The sequence below is a fragment of the Bufo gargarizans genome, chromosome 6, assembly GCF_014858855.1.
Source record: "Bufo gargarizans isolate SCDJY-AF-19 chromosome 6, ASM1485885v1, whole genome shotgun sequence".
Classification (NCBI taxonomy): domain Eukaryota; kingdom Metazoa; phylum Chordata; class Amphibia; order Anura; family Bufonidae; genus Bufo; species Bufo gargarizans.
Genome location: NC_058085.1, coordinates 21,320,626 through 21,341,709, shown reverse-complemented (window position 1 = coordinate 21,341,709; position 21,084 = coordinate 21,320,626). Strand labels below are relative to the sequence as shown.

Here is a 21,084-nt window from a genome sequence, read left to right as displayed (position 1 = left end):
GTGATTGATCTCTCTCTTCTGTGCAGAGTGCGTCCTAAAGGCAGCCGCTTGGTCTGCCTTATGGAAGCGCCGGCCCTGTGAACGGAAACTGCATTCCTGCTGTGAAAAAAGTGCAGGAACGCCGTTCCCCCTCGACTCGAGCCCTGATGCTATGTAACCCTTACAGTTCTGGAATGTATTGGATAACACTGGCATAATGCTGCCAGTGTTATCCAATACATTCCAGAACTGTAAGGGTTACATAGCATCATAAATCAATATAATGCTATGCAACCTCGTCAGTGCGGGAGGTCAGGCCGGGAGCTGAGCTGCGGACTCGCAGCGTCACCAACGCTTGTCTGCAAGGGCCCTTAGGGAGCATCAGTACTGTGAAGAGGGCACTAAGGGGGAATTCCACTGTGAAAGGGGAGATAACTATTGTGTGGGGCACTAAGAGGGCATTCAGAGCTAGGAAATGTTTTATTTATAAATTACTGATTGGGTGGGGGTTGCATGGAAGTTGATCAAAGTGGAGGCCAACCTGGCCTAGTTATGCTCCTCGGTTTACTATTAGATTGTGGTCTGTTTGCCACCACAGTTTTTGTAAATTCATACTTGAATTTTACGCCATGTCTTGTTCTTTCTGTGTTTTTTTTTTTTTTTTATATGAAAAGGTTATAAAATTTCAATACAATTTTATGGTATATTATTCATCAATAATAAAATGTGTTTTATTCTTGGCAGATGACTGTACCAGGAACTCAGAGAAACATCTGATATCTTTAGATTTTGAAGTAGATGATTGTGGTATCACACGAGATACATTTGAAGAGCATGCCAATATCCAAGATATACCCTCATCCAATCACAGCAACAATGCATTATTTGATCCTTTTAAACAGGTCCGATCTTCTGATTCATCACAGACTGAAACACAGAATAAAAGTCACAGAAAAGGTGTTAAACATCAAACAGCTCATGTAAGAGGGACGCCATTTTCATGTTCAGATTGTGGGAAATGTTTTAAACGTACATCACATCTTGTTATACATCAGAGAAATCACACAGGAGAGAAGCCATTTTCATGTTCAGAATGTGGGAAATGTTTTAAACGTAAATCACATCTTGTTATACATCATAGAATTCACACAGGAGAGACGCCATTTTCATGTTCAGAATGTGGGAAATGTTTTAAGTGTAAAACAGTTCTTGTTACACATCAGAGAATTCACACAGGAGAGAAGCCATTTTCATGTTCAGAATGTGGGAAATGTTTTAAGTGTAAATCAGATCTTGTTATACATCAGAGAATTCACACAGGAAAAAAGCCATTTTCATGTTCAGAATGTGGGAAATGTTTTAACCGTAAATCACATCTTGTTATACATCTGGGAATTCACACAGGAAAAAAGCCATTTTCGTGTTCAGAATGTGGGAATTGTTTTAACCGTAAATCAGATCTTGTTATACATCAGAGAATTCACACAGGAGAGAAGCCATTTTCATGTTCAGAATGTGGGAAATGTTTTAACCGTAAATCAGATCTTGTTATACATCAGAGAATTCACACAGGAAAAAAGCCATTTTCATGTTCAGAATGTGGGAAATGTTTTAACCGTAAATCACATCTTGTTATACATCAGAGAATTCACACAGGAAAAAAGCAATTTTCGTGTTCAGAATGTGGGAAATGTTTTAACCGTAAATCAGATCTTGTTATACATCAGAGAATTCACACAGGAGAGAAGCCATTTTCATGTTCAGAATGTGGGAAATGTTTTAACCGTAAATCGGATCTTGTTATACATCAGAGAATTCACAAAGGGGAAAAGCCATTTTCATGTTCAGAATGTTATATGTGTTTCACCCATAGATCATCTCTTGTTAATCATCATAAAACCCACATATAAGAGAAGCGATCTTCATGCTTAGCCCGTTGGTGACCTCCCTTATGTGTTTTGTGACATAGGAAGGGTGAGATCAAATACTAGACCGGAGTTTAAGTGCCGGTCTGAGTTTTGGCAGCATCTGGCTGTCCTTTAAATAGGCAGCTGGGCTCAGAATCTGAGTCTCTGTTTTGGGATCTGAAGCGTGGTGCTGTGCTGGAAGGCTGAGAGCCGCATGAGGGCTGCACGCTGGGAAACAGGCCCCCTAAAGCCTGCTGTGAACTGCCGGGGATAAAACAGCTAGAAAGGTGACTGTTCTATGGACTTTCTATTGTGTGAATTAACACCAAGACTGTAATAAGTAGTTTTTCTTTTGCCTTTTGTATGAATAAACACTGATATTTTGATTTACGAACTTCTTTTGCCTCTGTACTGCATCAGCTTACCCTGCCTACCAGAGCAAATCTTCAGTTTTTATGCTGTTCACTAACTGGCTTCATTCCTTCAGATACTCCTTTTTAAGGCTTATTTCACACTACCGTATGGCTTTCAGTGTTTTGCGGGCTGTTTTTTCTGGATCAATTTTTTTGTTTCCGTTCCGGTTCTGTTTCTCCGTTCCGGTTTTCCGTATGGCATATACAGTAATTAAATTAAAAAAATTGGGCTGGGCATAACATTTTCAGTAGATGGTTCAGCAAACGGATACAGTAGACATACAGATGCATTTCTGTATGTGTTCCATTTTTTTTGCGGACCCATTAACTTGAATGCAGCTACAGAACGTGATTTGCGGGCAATAATAGGACATGTTCTATCTTTCAACGCAATGGAAATACGGAAACGGAATGCACACGGAGTACATTCCGTTTTTTTGCGGAACCATTGAAATGAAAGGTTCTGTATACGGAACTAGAAAAACGGCCCGTAAACGGGGAAAAAAAAAGAAAAGGTAGTGTGAGAGAGGCCTTACAGGAAGATAAAATAGCTCCTTGCTTTCAGTTACCAGAGGTGGCCGAGGGCATGGAGCGATGATTGGAATCGCTGTGAGAGCTCCCCAAACAAACATAGTCTCCTGTTTTAAATGAATATTGGTAATCAAAGGACAGATCCAGTTAAAAGTGAAACTAAGGTGTGTGTGTGTGTGTGTGTGTGTGTGTATGTATGTATATGTATATATATATATATATATATATATATATATATATATATATATAGTACAGACCAAAAGTTTGGACACACCTTCTCATTCAGAGTTTTCTTTATTTTCATGACTATGAAAATTGTAGATTCAAACTGAAGGCATCAAAACTATGAATTAACACATGTGGAATTATATACATAACAAAAAAGTGTGAAACAACTGAAAATATGTCATATTCTAGGTTCTTCAAAGTAGCCACCTTTTTGCTTTGATTACTGCTTTGCACACTCTTGGCATTCTCTTGATGAGCTTCAAGAGGTAGTCACCTGAAATGGTCTTCCAACAGTCTTGAAGGAGTTCCCAGAGATGCTTAGCACTTGTTGGCCCTTTTGCCTTCACTCTGCGGTTCAACTCACCCCAAACCATCTCGATTGGGTTCAGGTCCGGTGACTGTGGAGGCCAGGTCATCTGGCGCAGCACCCTATCACTCTCCTTCATGGTCAAATAGCCCTTACACAGCCTGGAAGTGTGTTTGGGGTCATTGTCCTGTTGAAAAATAAATGATGGTCCAACTAAATGCAAACCAGATGCAAGATGCTATGGTAGCCATGCTGGTTCAGTATGCCTTCAATTTTGAATAAATCCCCAACAGTGTCACCAGCAAAGCACCCCCACACCATCACACCTCCTCCTCCATGCTTCACGACGGGAACCAGGCATGTAGAGTCCATCCGTTCACCTTTTCTGCGTCGCACAAAGACAAAGTGGTTGGAACCAAAGATCTCAAATTTGGACTCATCAGACCAAAGCACAGATTTCCACTGGTCTAATGTCCATTCCTTGTGTTCTTTAGCCCAAACAAGTCTCTTCTGCTTGTTGCCTGTCCTTAGCAGTGGTTTCCTAGCAGATATTCTACCATGAAGGCCTGATTCACACAGTCTCCTCTTAACAGTTGTTCTAGAGATGTTTCTGCTGCTAGAACTCTGTGTGTCATTGACCTGGTCTCTAATCTGAGTTGCTGTTAACCTGCGACTTCTGAGGCTGGTGACTCGGATGAACTTATCCTCCGCAGCAGAGGTGACTCATGGTCTTCCTTTCCTGTAAGCCAGTTTCTTTGTAGCGCTTGATGGTTTTTGTGACTGCACTTGGGGACACTTTCAAAGTTTTCCCAATTTTTTGGACTGACTGACCTTCATTTTTAAAGTAATGATGGCCACTCGTTTTTCTTTACTTAGCTGCTTTTTTCTTGCCATAATACAAATTCTAAGTAAAGAAAAATGAGTGGCCATCATTATTTTAAGAAATGAAGGTCAGTCAATCCGAAAAATTGGGAAAACTTTGAAAGTGTCCCAAATGCAGTCACAAAAACCATCAAGCGCTACAAAGAAACTGGCTTACATGCGGACGGCCCCAGGAAAGGAAGACCAAGAGTCACCTCTGCTGCGGAGGACAAGTTCATCCGAGTCACCAGCCTCAGAAATCGCAGGTTAACAGCAGCTCAGATTAGAGACCAGGTCAATGCCACACAGAGTTCTAGCAGCAGACACATCTCTAGAACAACTGTTAAGAGGAGACTGTGTGAATCAGGCCTTCATGGTAGAATATCTGCTAGGAAACCACTGCTAAGGACAGGCAACAAGCAGAAGAGACTTGTTTGGGCTAAAGAACACAAGGAATGGACATTAGACCAGTGGAAATCTGTGCTTTGGTCTGATGAGTCCAAATTTGAGATCTTTGGTTCCAACCACGTGTCTTTGTGCGACGCAGAAAAGGTGAACGGATGGATCTACATGCCTGGTTCCCACCGTGAAGCATGGAGGAGGAGGTGTGATGGTGTGGGGGTGCTTTGATGGTGACACTGTTGGGGGTTTATTCAAAATTGAAGGCATACTGAACCAGCATGGCTACCACAGCATCTTGCAGCGGCATGCTATTCCATCCGGTTTGCGTTTAGTTGGACCATCATTTATTTTCAACAGGACAATGACCCCAAACACACCTCCAGGCTGTGTAATGGGTATTTGACCATGAAGGAGAGTGATGGAGTGCTGCGCCAGATGACCTGGCCTCCACAATCACCGGACCTGAACCCAATCGAGATGGTTTGGGGTGACCTGGACCGCAGAGTGAAGGCAAAAGGGCCAACAAGTGCTAAGCATCTCTGGGAACTCCTTCAAGACTGTTGGAAGACCATTTCAGGTGACTACCTCTTGAAGCTCATCAAGAGAATGCCAAGAGTGTGCAAAGCAGTAATCAAAGCAAAAGGTGCCTACTTTGAAGAACCTAGAATATGAAATATTTTCAGTTGTTTCACACTTTTGTTATGTATATAATTCCACATGTGTTAATTCATAGTTTTAATGCCTTCAGTGTGAATCTACAATTTTCATAGTCCTGAAAATAAAGAAAACTCTTTGAATGAGAAGGTGTGTCCAAACTTTTTGTCACAACCAGACAGCTGAGAAGCTCTGACAGAAGCCTTTCAGAACCTCCTCCTTGAGTTTTCTTTGTTACTCCCAGAAAACTGCCTGAATCTCCTAGAGGGACAAACATTTGCCAAATGATTTATACCTCCACAACAAAAACAAACCTTCCCATGCGGGCTGAATCTTCTATTGTCAGAGGCAATCAACCCCAGCTGCATGGGCTCCTGCCCAGAAGGGGCTGACAGTGACTGAGACCCCTGCACATAGAATGAGACCGCTGCACTGTCCTGGGACTGAGTATGACAGGAAGGAGAGATCTCTCCTCTCTCTCTAAGACGCCTGTCAATACGAACGGCCTGAGACATAGCAGAGTCCAAGGAGATATGCATTTGCCTTTCATGAGAGGCCTATTTCAATCCCTCTGAAAGACCATGGCAAAATTGACTTCGGAGTGCAGCATCATTCCAACCAGTATCAGCTGCCCATCTCCGAAATTCTGAGCAGTATATCTCTGCGGATTGTTTACCCTGGCATAACAGACGTAGTCTAGACTCAGCCAAAGCAACACGATCCGGATCATCATATATCTTACCCAGGGCTAAAAAGAAATCATCCACTGAACGGAGGGGCCATGTCCCCACCGGCAGCGAAAAGGCCCACGACTGAGCGTTACCCCTGAGCAGCGATATAATGATCCCCACCCTCCGTTCCTCCTCACCAGAGGAATGGGGAAGAAGGCGAAAATGGAGTTTGCAAGCCTCTCTAAAACGCACAAAATTCTCACTACCCCCGGAGAACGTATCCGGGAGCGAGATCTTAGGCTCAGAACAAACTCCATGAACGCAAGCTGAACCGGTCACTAGAAACTGAGAAAGAGTCTTTCGGAGATCAGCTACCTCCAATGAAAGACCCTGGAAGAGTTCAGTCAAAAGTGAAACCGGATCCATGCTTGAGACGGTTTTGGCGGTTTATAATGTCACGGAAGGTGTACAGGAAACAAGACAACACAAAATGAATATACGACTCACTGGATCCAAAACTAAGGAACAAAAGGGAGACCCCTGCATCAGACCTGGCTCTCTCCCTTACTGCTCAGCCTATGCGATAATCCCAATGGTAGATGATCGCATATCCTCATACCTCGACTGTATAACACCTGAACACCCTATAATAGTGAGGGGACACGACCACCGGCTCCCTACACTAGATACGGAGGGAGTCAGGGTCACCTGGGATCCAGCAAACAGAAAAACACAAAAGAATGCACAACACTTATCTTGTAGAAGACTGGAAAGTAGGATCAGCATGCACACACACTCCAGGAAGAAATATAAACCGCACACTGATGCACTATGGGGAGGAATTTAAAGGGATGCAATCAGTCCAACTACATGACAGCTGAGAGAGGCTAACGAGATGAGGAACTGAAAGCAAAACAAAGGAAGCTCAAGGAGGAGGTTCTGAAAGGCATCTGTCAGAGCTTCTCAGATGTCTGGTGGTGAAAATCGGTGACCATGGTTCCGATATTCAGTTGGCGAGGATTAAATTTCTTGGTTGAAGACGTGGAGCAGTTCCTCCCCGATGTGACTCAGTTCCCCAGGCTGGCCAGGTGCAGAACAGCCTGACACCGCCATGCTCTGCATAGGTGGTATGTTGAAGGACAGGAAGGATAGGTGGTGCTGGAATCACAGCTTTAGAACACGGAGGCGGCATTGAGATCACCTGGCCAAGTTGTTGGTGTATCTAGGCTGGAACCACATTTACCCAGTGGGCTGTAAAGGATGTATATTGTCCTTGACCATAGTTACAGCATCACACGTCGGCGGTGCCATGAACTGTACCAGACACTGACAGGCTCAAAGACTGTCCCACCTTCTGCTGTATGCATGCAGGGCTGGTACAGCCTTTTTAGAGAAATAGTGATGGTATGGGACTCTTCACCTTGGCTTAGCACAGGCTGTCAGTTCTTTGAAATGTGCACAGTCAACAACACGGAAAGGGAGGGACTGTAGTACCAGCAACTTGGCCAGAAGCACGTTCGGCTTCTGTGCTGTTGGATGAGTCCACGCATACTGTTGTCTTTTTTGCAATCCCCTTGATGATCAATTGCTGGCGAAACACACGACGAGGAGCATCAGGGTCAGTAGAGGATGGGAAGGAAACACTGTTCCCTTCTGCTGAGGTGGTGGAGCCCTGCCTGCTGGAGAAGGTGTACAGGCTGCTGGGAGATACATCAGGCTGTACCACTACATTAGCACCATGGTTTTCCAAGGCCACTTTATGGTGACGCTCCATGTGTCGACGCAGGGCTGTGGTGACAACATTGGCACCATGGCCACTCTTTACCTTCTGCCCACAGATTCTACATATTGTAGTATGCAGCCCTGCAGGGTGAGCGATGGTGAGGTCACAGGGGTAGTTACTAACCAAGGGTGTCTTTGGTACTAAGTTTTTCATATACCCTGGGCAGGCGTACAGCAGTGATGGAGAGGCTGGCATATGGATCCTCTGGGGCACACTCTGTGTATAGGTACCAGGCCGGATGGTAGGTGAGGTGCCCTGGGTGTTGTAGGTTTAGTGTGCCTGTGGCAAGATCCCTTAAAGTTTGTGACGCCAGTGCTGGCAACGGTGGCACACCGATTTATGGTAGTAATAATTGAGGAACACAAGTTGCAGTGAACCAAAACTTCTTTTTACTGAACAGTTCAACTATGTACAGGTTTCAGTTAGTTCCACATGTAAAATGTCACTAACAGGCAGGCTTCATATAAAACGGCAGGCAAAGTCCTTGCAAGATACTCAGAGGAAATAACACTTACAGATCAGGCTGTATTTTTCCTCAGTTCCTGTCTGGCTTTCTCCAAGGCCCGTATGCCCTATTGCTGGCTTTATCCTTGGGTAGGGAAACCGTCCTCTGGTATATGTCTCCTTGCTATAGAATATCCTTCTGCCCTTCAGCTCTCTGTTTGGCTGGAATTAAACTTGGCTCTGCACTGTACTTTTATAGGAACTTGGTTTCTCAGGAGGCAAACTCTTCCCTTGGATGGCAAGCTAGGAGTCTGGACTATCTAGCTGCATGTCAGAAGCTGCTCCTCAGCTCTCCTCTGGCTAAAGTCCACACTGACTTCTGACTACACACCCCTCTCTGAACAGGACCTGACTATATATACTAGGGGGTTCCCTAGCTCCCTCTACTGCCTAGGAGGAGGAACTACACCTCTAACAGGCCTGGTACAAGAGATAATATGACAACATACATTAAAATGCAATATAAAATACCATGACCATGTTCCACAGGATGTTGTGAACAATGTGACCCAATTGACCCTTGAGTAGTGCCCAAATGTACATAGTGGGACACTACAATATGGCCATGCTGACGTCCTCTGGTGACTTGTTGAAAAATTCCCACACCAGCGAGTTTGGCATTTTACCCCCACCACTGCGCGCTGACTAACTCCCGCTGTCTCTATGAAGACTTGCACCACTAGTTGTTTCTGGAGAAGTAGAATCCTGAGTAGCAGACTGTCTACCCTGAGCACGTTTGGCTCCAGATCTCACACTGCTGCCACCCTGCTGGCTCAAGGTCACGCTGGCATTCTCACTCCCTGATGAAGACGCCCCCTCTTCACCTGGCTCCCATGTTCGATTGGCTACATCATCCACTACTTTCTGCTCATCACTTATGTCACCCTCACCAGTCTCATGGCCGCATCCTTGACCGCTCGCAACATCTGCTCCCACTCATCTGTCATCATCACTACTTGCATGCCTACAGGAGGAAATAGCGAACCTCGCCTCAAAATCTGGACTGGGCAGTAGCTGCTGACTGTCCTCAGTAATATCTTCCTCGCTACAAAGCGGAGCAGAGTCGGCGGCATACATTGCTTGCCTGGCAGAAGGAGCAGCAAAAGAAAGAGGCAGGTTCAGGACAGGTGAGGGCACAGAGCTTGTTCCTGGTCCATTCCACCTAAGTGTGGCGTCAGAAGTACCCACCCCCTCCTGGCTGTGGGTATCTGATGTCAGTTGAGATGATGTTGAAGACTGAGTCAACCATTTCAAGACAGCGGGAATGATCGTCAAAACGCAATTGCTGAATGACTGTGCAGCTCTTGCCTGTTGCTGCGGTTGCTGCTACCACCCCCCATCCTTCTTCTGCTGTTAGTTCTGCCGGCTCCAGCAACATTTTTGCCTCCTTTGGAGGTCCCTGGCACCTCTGTTTTGGACATTCCTAAAAAATGGGAGGTGTGTTGCACAGACCAAACGGCATTACTAGATACTCATAATGTCCGTTACGGGTATTGAAGGCCATTTTCCACTCATCGCCTTCACAGATACAGATTAAATTGTAGGCTCCATGCAGATCCAGTTTAGAGAATATCCTGGCACCACAGAATTTAATAAAAAGTTCAGAAATCAAAGACAAAGTGTGATTTTGTTTAGTGCACAATAATCAATGCAAGGACAAAGAGATCCATCTTACACTTTTTTACAAAAAAGAAGCCAGCCCCAGCCAGATAAATGGACTTGCGAAATAACCTTCTTTCCAGATTCTCCTTGATGTAGTCGGCCATCGCATGAGATTCGGGTGAGAGGAGATACACCCTACCACGAGGTGGAGTAGATCCAGGCAACAGATCAAAGGGGACATCGTATGGATTATGAGGAGGAAAAGTCTCTGCTCCTTTTTTATTGAAGACATACGCAAACCAATTATATACAGAAGGCAGGCCTTCGGCTTTCTAAATTTGCAGGTGGTTGGGAGTGATCTTTTGGCTGTACAGAGGTTCCCAGTGGATTATCTCTCCTGATTTCCTTTCCAGAATGGGTTCATGGACTCAGACCCAGGGCAGCCCCAACATGACAGGGTTCCAGAAGTACATACAGGGAAATCTCCTTAGAATGTAGAACTCCAACTTGAAGATCCAGAGGCTCAGTGTCATATAACACAGATTCGGATAGGGCTTTGCAGTTGACCGACGTCACAACCAAGGGATTCTTGAGCAGTCGAACTGGGATTGGATACTGATCCACCACAGACTGGTGCAGAAAGTTTCCTGCTGAACCAGAGTCAAGCTTCATGTCCGCTCTCACCTCCTCACAGCAGGACTTCTTCACTTCTATTACGTCCTCTCTGTCCCACAACCCCAAATAATTATTTCATACCTTTACCTCCCTCTGCCCCCCGTACCCCGTCTGACACCCCTCATCTCAGCTGAGGACTATGCCTCTTATCTCTAAACCATCGGCAGCGTTAGATGAAGCTCGGAGCCGCCGTCCTCTCAGCCTCGCTACGTTACTACTCGTAGATGAACTACAGAGACAATCCCCAGCGATAAGACACAGCGCGGCCATTTATGTGCTAACACTAGGAACAACAGGAGAGAAGGTTATTCCTCCTTTTCCCCCACAGCGGAAATCCTACATCTGCCCCGACATAAGGTATCGCTGACATCATTTCTATGAACAGAATACATCGCCGGCTCTGCTACATGGACATGACAAAGACTCTGCTGTAGTAACTGAACATTACACATACACAGCTCTGCTACATGGACATGACAAAGACTCCGCTGTAGTAACTGAACATTACACATACACAGCTCTGCTACATGGACATGACAAAGACTCTGCTGTAGTAACTGGACATTACACATACACAGCTCTGCTACATGGACATGACAGAGACTCCGCTATAGTAACTGAACATTACACATACACAGCTCTGCTACATGGACATGACAGAGACTCCGCTGTAGTAACTGAACATCACACATACACAGCTCTGCTACATGGACATGACAGAGACTCCGCTGTAGTAACTGAACATCACACATACACAGCTCTGCTACATGGACATGACAGAGACTCCACTGTAGTAACTGAACATCACACATACACAGCTCTGCTACATGGACATGACAGAGACTCCACTGTAGTAACTGAACATTACACATACACAGCTCTGCTACATGGACATGACAAAGACTCAGCTGTAGTAACTGAACATTACACATACACAGCTCTGCTACATGGACATGACAGAGACTCCGCTGTAGTAACTGAACATTACACATACACAGCTCTGCTACATGGACATGACAGAGACTCAGCTGTAGTAACTGAACATTACGCATACACAGCTCTGCTACATGGACATGACAGAGACTCCACTGTAGTAACTGAACATTACACATACACAGCTCTGCTACATGGACATGACAGAGACTCAGCTGTAGTAACTGAACATTACACATACACAGCTCTGCTACATGGACATGACAGAGACTCAGCTGTAGTAACTGAACATTACACATACACAGCTCTGCTACATGGACATGACAGAGACTCAGCTGTAGTAACTGAACATTACACATACACAGCTCTGCTACATGGACATGACAAAGACTCAGCTGTAGTAACTGAACATTACACATACACAGCTCTGCTACATGGACATGACAAAGACTCAGCTGTAGTAACTGAACATTACACATACACATCTCTGCTACATGGACATGACAAAGACTCCGCTGTAGTAACTGAACATTACACATACACAGCTCTGCTACATGGACATGACAGAGACTCCGGTGTAGTCACTGAACATTACACATACACAGCTCTACTACATGGACATGACAAAGACTCCGCTGTAGTAACTGAACATTACACATACACAGCTCTGCTACATGGATATGACAAAGACCCAGCTGTAGTAACTGAACATTACACATACACAGCTCTGCTACATGGACATGACAGAGACTCCGCTGTAGTAACTGAACATTACACATACACAGCTCTACTACATGGACATGACAAAGACTCCGCTGTAGTAACTGAACATTACACATACACAGCTCTGCTATATGGACATGACAAAGACTCTGCTGTAGTAACTGAACATTACACATACACAGCTCTGCTACATGGACATGACAGAGACTCAGCTGTAGTAACTGAACATTACACATACACAGCTCTGCTACATGGACATGACAAAGACTCCGCTGTAGTAACTGAACATTACACATACACAGCTCTGCTACATGGACATGACAGAGACTCCGCTGTAGTAACTGAACATCACACATACACAGCTCTGCTACATGGACATGACAAAGACTCCGCTGTAGTAACTGAACATCACACATACACAGCTCTGCTACATGGACATGACAGAGACTCAGCTGTAGTAACTGAACATTACACATACACAGCTCTGCTACATGGACATGACAGAGACTCCGCTGTAGTAACTGAACATTACACATACACAGCTCTGCTACACACACTGATAGAATTCTTTAGAGGCATATTACACATAAACAGCTTGGTTGTATGCACATACAGCTCAACTACACAGACATTACACGGATACAGCTCATCTATACAAACATTACAGGCTTACAGCTCTGCTACATACAGACTGGGATTCCACACAGTAGTCTCACACACAGAGCAGAGAAACCTGGTCATGTGATCTCCATGACTCCTCCTACACCTAATCACATGGTCATTACAGGTCCTGTACGTTCTGCAGAACAGCCTGACTCCTCCCACACATGGTCACATGGTCATGACATCATCACAGGTCCTGTACCTTCTCCTGCAGCACAGCCTGACTCCTCCCACACCTGGTCACATGGTCATGACATCATCACAGGTCCTGTACCTTCTCCTGCAGCACAGCCTGACTCCTCCCACACCTGATCACATGGTTATGACATCATCACAGGTCCTGTACCTTCTCCTGCAGCACAGCCTGACTCCTCCCACACACGGTCACATGGTCATGACATCATCACAGGTCCTGTACCTTCTCCTGCAGCACAGCCTTGACCCCGACTCCTGCATGGTGGTAGAAATTACAGCCCAGGAGGCTCCATAGTGAAGGGTTGTCAGAGGAGGACACGCCCGCCCCCAGGTAAGTGGAACACTCATCACAGCCACACATATAAGGCTCCACAGCCACAGAGATACACAGCTCCTTCCGCCCTTAAAGGGGTTGTCCGGGTTATTAAAAAAAATAATATAGCACTGAAAATCTGATATATAACTGAGCTAAGCAAATTTTATGCAAAAAAAAATATATTTTTTTTTCCTAATTTCCCTGGTTCTTTTCTGGCTCTTTGTTTACATGCAATAACAACAATCTCTGCCCCTCCCCCTGCTCTGCTAAGGGAGTGGATACAAGAGCTGCCCTGAGTGACCTGTCTGCCTGCTGGGAGACTCTGCAGCATGTTGTATGTGTAGGACTACAAGTCCCAGCTGTATAATGACACTGCTAAGGGAGTGGATACAAGAGCTGTCCTGAGTGACATGTCTGCCTGCTGGGAGACTCTGCAGCATGTTGTATGTGTAGGACTACAAGTCCCAGCTGTATAATGACACTGCTAAGGGAGTGAATACAAGTGCTGCCCTGAGTGACATGTCTGCCTGCTGGGAGACTCTGCAGCATGTTGTATGTGTAGGACTACAAGTCCCAGCTGTATAATGACACTGCTAAGGGAGTGGATACAAGAGCTGCCCTGAGTGACATGTCTGCCTGCTGGGAGACTCTGCAGCATGTTGTATGTGTAGGACTACAAGTCCCAGCTGTATAATGACACCGCTAAGGGAGTGGCTACAAGAACTGCCCTGAGTGACATGTCTGCCTGCTGGGAGACTCAGCAGCATGTTGTATGTGTAGGACTACAAGTCCCAGCTGTATAATGACACCGCTAAGGGAGTGGCTACAAGAGCTGCCCTGAGTGACATGTCTGCCTGCTGGGAGACTCTGCAGCATGTTGTATGTGTAGGACTACAAGTCCCAGCTGTATAATGACACCGCTAAGGGAGTGAATACAAGAGCTGCCCTGAGTGACATGTCTGCCTGCTGGGAGACTCTGCAGCATGTTGTATGTGTAGGACTACAAGTCCCAGCTGTATAATGACACTGCTAAGGGAGTGAATACAAGAGCTGCCCTGAGTGACATGTCTGCCTGCTGGGATACTTTGCAGCATCTTGTATGTGTAGGACTACAAGTCCCAGCTGTATAATGACACTGCTAAGGGAGTGAATACAAGAGCTGCCCTAAGTGACATGTCTGCCTGCTGGGAGACTCTGCAGCATGTTGTATGTGTAGGACTACAAGTCCCAGCTGTATAATGACACTGCTAAGGGAGTGGATACAAGAGCTGCCCTGAGTGACATGTCTACCTGCTGGGAGACTCTGCAGCATGTTGTATGTATAGGACTACAAGTCCCAGCTGTATAATGACACTGCTAAGGGAGTGGATACAAGAGCTGCCCTGAGTGACATGTCTGCCTGCTGGGATACTTTGCAGCATCTTGTATGTGTAGGACTACAAGTCCCAGCTGTATAATGACACTGCTAAGGGAGTGAATACAAGAGCTGCCCTGAGTGACATGTCTGCCTGCTGGGAGACTCTGCAGCATGTTGTATGTGTAGGACTACAAGTCCCAGCTGTATAATGACACTGCTAAGGGAGTGATTACAAGAGCTGCCCTGAGTGACATGTCTGCCTGCTGGGAGACTCTGCAGCATGTTGTATGTGTAGGACTACAAGTCCCAGCTGTATAATGACACTGCTAAGGGAGTGAATACAAGAGCTGCCCTGAGTGACATGTCTGCCTGCTGGGAGACTCTGCAGCATGTTGTATGTGTAGGACTACAAGTCCCAGCTGTATAATGACACTGCTAAGGGAGTGAATACAAGAGCTGCCCTGAGTGACATGTCTGCCTGCTGGGAGACTCTGCAGCATGTTGTATGTGTAGGACTACAAGTCCCAGCTGTATAATGACACTGCTAAGGGAGTGGATACAAGAGCTGCCCTGAGTGACATGTCTGCCTGCTGGGAGACTCTGCAGCATGTTGTATGTGTAGGACTACAAGTCCCAGCTGTATAATGACACTGCTAAGGGAGTGGATACAAGAGCTGCCCTGAGTGACATGTCTGCCTGCTGGGAGACTCTGCAGCATGTTGTATGTGTAGGACTACAAGTCCCAGCTGTATAATGACACTGCTAAGGGAGTGGATACAAGAGCTGCCCTGAGTGACATGTCTGCCTGCTGGGAGACTCTGCAGCATGTTGTATGTGTAGGACTACAAGTCCCAGCTGTATAATGACACTGCTAAGGGAGTGGATACAAGAGCTGCCCTGAGTGACATGTCTGCCTGCTGGGAGACTCTGCAGCATGTTGTATGTGTAGGACTACAAGTCCCAGCTGTATAATGACACTGCTAAGGGAGTGGATACAAGAGCTGCCCTGAGTGACATGTCTGCCTGCTGGGAGACTCTGCAGCATGTTGTATGTGTAGGACTACAAGTCCCAGCTGTATAATGACACTGCTAAGGGAGTGGATACAAGAGCTGCCCTGAGTGACATGTCTGCCTGCTGGGAGACTCTGCAGCATGTTGTATGTGTAGGACTACAAGTCCCAGCTGTATAATGACACTGCTAAGGGAGTGGATACAAGAGCTGCCCTGAGTGACATGTCTGCCTGCTGGGAGACTCTGCAGCATGTTGTATGTGTAGGACTACAAGTCCCAGCTGTATAATGACACTGCTAAGGGAGTGGATACAAGAGCTGCCCTGAGTGACATGTCTGCCTGCTGGGAGACTCTGCAGCATGTTGTATGTGTAGGACTACAAGTCCCAGCTGTATAATGACACTGCTAAGGGAGTGGATACAAGAGCTGCCCTGAGTGACATGTCTGCCTGCTGGGAGACTCTGCAGCATGTTGTATGTGTAGGACTACAAGTCCCAGCTGTATAATGACACTGCTAAGGGAGTGGATACAAGAGCTGCCCTGAGTGACATGTCTGCCTGCTGGGAGACTCTGCAGCATGTTGTATGTGTAGGACTACAAGTCCCAGCTGTATAATGACACTGCTAAGGGAGTGGATACAAGAGCTGCCCTGAGTGACATGTCTGCCTGCTGGGAGACTCTGCAGCATGTTGTATGTGTAGGACTACAAGTCCCAGCTGTATAATGACACTGCTAAGGGAGTGGATACAAGAGCTGCCCTGAGTGACATGTCTGCCTGCTGGGAGACTCTGCAGCATGTTGTATGTGTAGGACTACAAGTCCCAGCTGTATAATGACACTGCTAAGGGAGTGGATACAAGAGCTGCCCTGAGTGACATGTCTGCCTGCTGGGAGACTCTGCAGCATGTTGTATGTGTAGGACTACAAGTCCCAGCTGTATAATGACACTGCTAAGGGAGTGGATACAAGAGCTGCCCTGAGTGACATGTCTGCCTGCTGGGAGACTCTGCAGCATGTTGTATGTGTAGGACTACAAGTCCCAGCTGTATAATGACACTGCTAAGGGAGTGGAATACAAGAGCTGCCCTGAGTGACATGTCTGCCTGCTGGGAGACTCTGCAGCATGTTGTATGTGTAGGACTACAAGTCCCAGCTGTATAATGACACTGCTAAGGGAGTGGATACAAGAGCTGCCCTGAGTGACATGTCTGCCTGCTGGGAGACTCTGCAGCATGTTGTATGTGTAGGACTACAAGTCCCAGCTGTATAATGACACTGCTAAGGGAGTGATACAAGAGCTGCCCTGAGTGACATGTCTGCCTGCTGGGAGACTCTGCAGCATGTTGTATGTGTAGGACTACAAGTCCCAGCTGTATAATGACACTGCTAAGGGAGTGAATACAAGAGCTGCCCTGAGTGACATGTCTGCCTGCTGGGAGACTCTGCAGCATGTTGTATGTGTAGGACTACAAGTCCCAGCTGTATAATGACACTGCTAAGGGAGTGAATACAAGAGCTGCCCTGAGTGACATGTCTGCCTGCTGGGAGACTCTGCAGCATGTTGTATGTGTAGGACTACAAGTCCCAGCTGTATAATGACACTGCTAAGGGAGTGGATACAAGAGCTGCCCTGAGTGACATGTCTGCCTGCTGGGAGACTCTGCAGCATGTTGTATGTGTAGGACTACAAGTCCCAGCTGTATAATGACACTGCTAAGGGAGTGGATACAAGAGCTGCCCTGAGTGACATGTCTGCCTGCTGGGAGACTCTGCAGCATGTTGTATGTGTAGGACTACAAGTCCCAGCTGTATAATGACACTGCTAAGGGAGTGGATACAAGAGCTGCCCTGAGTGACATGTCTGCCTGCTGGGAGACTCTGCAGCATGTTGTATGTGTAGGACTACAAGTCCCAGCTGTATAATGACACTGCTAAGGGAGTGGATACAAGAGCTGCCCTGAGTGACATGTCTGCCTGCTGGGAGACTCTGCAGCATGTTGTATGTGTAGGACTACAAGTCCCAGCTGTATAATGACACTGCTAAGGGAGTGGATACAAGAGCTGCCCTGAGTGACATGTCTGCCTGCTGGGAGACTCTGCAGCATGTTGTATGTGTAGGACTACAAGTCCCAGCTGTATAATGACACTGCTAAGGGAGTGGATACAAGAGCTGCCCTGAGTGACATGTCTGCCTGCTGGGAGACTCTGCAGCATGTTGTATGTGTAGGACTACAAGTCCCAGCTGTATAATGACACTGCTAAGGGAGTGGATACAAGAGCTGCCCTGAGTGACATGTCTGCCTGCTGGGAGACTCTGCAGCATGTTGTATGTGTAGGACTACAAGTCCCAGCTGTATAATGACACTGCTAAGGGAGTGGATACAAGAGCTGCCCTGAGTGACATGTCTGCCTGCTGGGAGACTCTGCAGCATGTTGTATGTGTAGGACTACAAGTCCCAGCTGTATAATGACACTGCTAAGGGAGTGGATACAAGAGCTGCCCTGAGTGACATGTCTGCCTGCTGGGAGACTCTGCAGCATGTTGTATGTGTAGGACTACAAGTCCCAGCTGTATAATGACACTGCTAAGGGAGTGGATACAAGAGCTGCCCTGAGTGACATGTCTGCCTGCTGGGAGACTCTGCAGCATGTTGTATGTGTAGGACTACAAGTCCCAGCTGTATAATGACACTGCTAAGGGAGTGGATACAAGAGCTGCCCTGAGTGACATGTCTGCCTGCTGGGAGACTCTGCAGCATGTTGTATGTGTAGGACTACAAGTCCCAGCTGTATAATGACACTGCTAAGGGAGTGGATACAAGAGCTGCCCTGAGTGACATGTCTGCCTGCTGGGAGACTCTGCAGCATGTTGTATGTGTAGGACTACAAGTCCCAGCTGTATAATGACACTGCTAAGGGAGTGGATACAAGAGCTGCCCTGAGTGACATGTCTGCCTGCTGGGAGACTCTGCAGCATGTTGTATGTGTAGGACTACAAGTCCCAGCTGTATAATGACACTGCTAAGGGAGTGGATACAAGAGCTGCCCTGAGTGACATGTCTGCCTGCTGGGAGACTCTGCAGCATGTTGTATGTGTAGGACTACAAGTCCCAGCTGTATAATGACACTGCTAAGGGAGTGGATACAAGAGCTGCCCTGAGTGACATGTCTGCCTGCTGGGAGACTCTGCAGCATGTTGTATGTGTAGGACTACAAGTCCCAGCTGTATAATGACACTGCTAAGGGAGTGGATACAAGAGCTGCCCTGAGTGACATGTCTGCCTGCTGGGAGACTCTGCAGCATGTTGTATGTGTAGGACTACAAGTCCCAGCTGTATAATGACACTGCTAAGGGAGTGGATACAAGAGCTGCCCTGAGTGACATGTCTGCCTGCTGGGAGACTCTGCAGCATGTTGTATGTGTAGGACTACAAGTCCCAGCTGTATAATGACACTGCTAAGGGAGTGGATACAAGAGCTGCCCTGAGTGACATGTCTGCCTGCTGGGAGACTCTGCAGCATGTTGTATGTGTAGGACTACAAGTCCCAGCTGTATAATGACACTGCTAAGGGAGTGGATACAAGAGCTGCCCTGAGTGACATGTCTGCCTGCTGGGAGACTCTGCAGCATGTTGTATGTGTAGGACTACAAGTCCCAGCTGTATAATGACACTGCTAAGGGAGTGGATACAAGAGCTGCCCTGAGTGACATGTCTGCCTGCTGGGAGACTCTGCAGCATGTTGTATGTGTAGGACTACAAGTCCCAGCTGTATAATGACACTGCTAAGGGAGTGGATACAAGAGCTGCCCTGAGTGACATGTCTGCCTGCTGGGAGACTCTGCAGCATGTTGTATGTGTAGGACTACAAGTCCCAGCTGTATAATGACACTGCTAAGGGAGTGGATACAAGAGCTGCCCTGAGTGACATGTCTGCCTGCTGGGAGACTCTGCAGCATGTTGTATGTGTAGGACTACAAGTCCCAGCTGTATAATGACACTGCTAAGGGAGTGGATACAAGAGCTGCCCTGAGTGACATGTCTGCCTGCTGGGAGACTCTGCAGCATGTTGTATGTGTAGGACTACAAGTCCCAGCTGTATAATGACACTGCTAAGGGAGTGGATACAAGAGCTGCCCTGAGTGACATGTCTGCCTGCTGGGAGACTCTGCAGCATGTTGTATGTGTAGGACTACAAGTCCCAGCTGTATAATGACACTGCTAAGGGAGTGGATACAAGAGCTGCCCTGAGTGACATGTCTGCCTGCTGGGAGACTCTGCAGCATGTTGTATGTGTAGGACTACAAGTCCCAGCTGTATAATGACACTGCTAAGGGAGTGGATACAAGAGCTGCCCTGAGTGACATGTCTGCCTGCTGGGAGACTCTGCAGCATGTTGTATGTGTAGGACTACAAGTCCCAGCTGTATAATGACACTGCTAAGGGAGTGGATACAAGAGCTGCCCTGAGTGACATGTCTGCCTGCTGGGAGACTCTGCAGCATGTTGTATGTGTAGGACTACAAGTCCCAGCTGTATAATGACACTGCTAAGGGAGTGGATACAAGAGCTGCCCTGAGTGACATGTCTGCCTGCTGGGAGACTCTGCAGCATGTTGTATGTGTAGGACTACAAGTCCCAGCTGTATAATGACACTGCTAAGGGAGTGGATACAAGAGCTGCCCTGAGTGACATGTCTGCCTGCTGGGAGACTCTGCAGCATGTTGTATGTGTAGGACTACAAGTCCCAGCTGTATAATGACACTGCTAAGGGAGTGGATACAAGAGCTGCCCTGAGTGACATGTCTGCCTGCTGGGAGACTCTGCAGCATGTTGTATGTGTAGGACTACAAGTCCCAGCTGTATAATGACACTGCTAAGGGAGTGGATACAAGAGCTGCCCTGAGTGACATGTCTGCCTGCTGGGAGACTCTGCAGCATGTTGTATGTGTAGGACTACAAGTCCCAGCTGTATAATGACACTGCTAAGGGAGTGGATACAAGAGCTGCCCTGAGTGACATGTCTGCCTGCTGGGAGACTCTGCAGCATGTTGTATGTGTAGGACTACAAGTCCCAGCTGTATAATGACACTGCTAAGGGAGTGGATACAAGAGCTGCCCTGAGTGACATGTCTGCCTGCTGGGAGACTCTGCAGCATGTTGTATGTGTAGGACTACAAGTCCCAGCTGTATAATGACACTGCTAAGGGAGTGGATACAAGAGCTGCCCTGAGTGACATGTCTGCCTGCTGGGAGACTCTGCAGCATGTTGTATGTGTAGGACTACAAGTCCCAGCTGTATAATGACACTGCTAAGGGAGTGGATACAAGAGCTGCCCTGAGTGACATGTCTGCCTGCTGGGAGACTCTC

The 21,084-nt window shown here is 46.9% G+C and overlaps 1 pseudogene; it reads left to right on the top strand.

Moving 5' to 3' along the window:
* The window catches only part of LOC122941895, a 128,427-nt pseudogene that overhangs the window by 30,250 nt on the left and 77,093 nt on the right, over window positions 1–21,084 (top strand).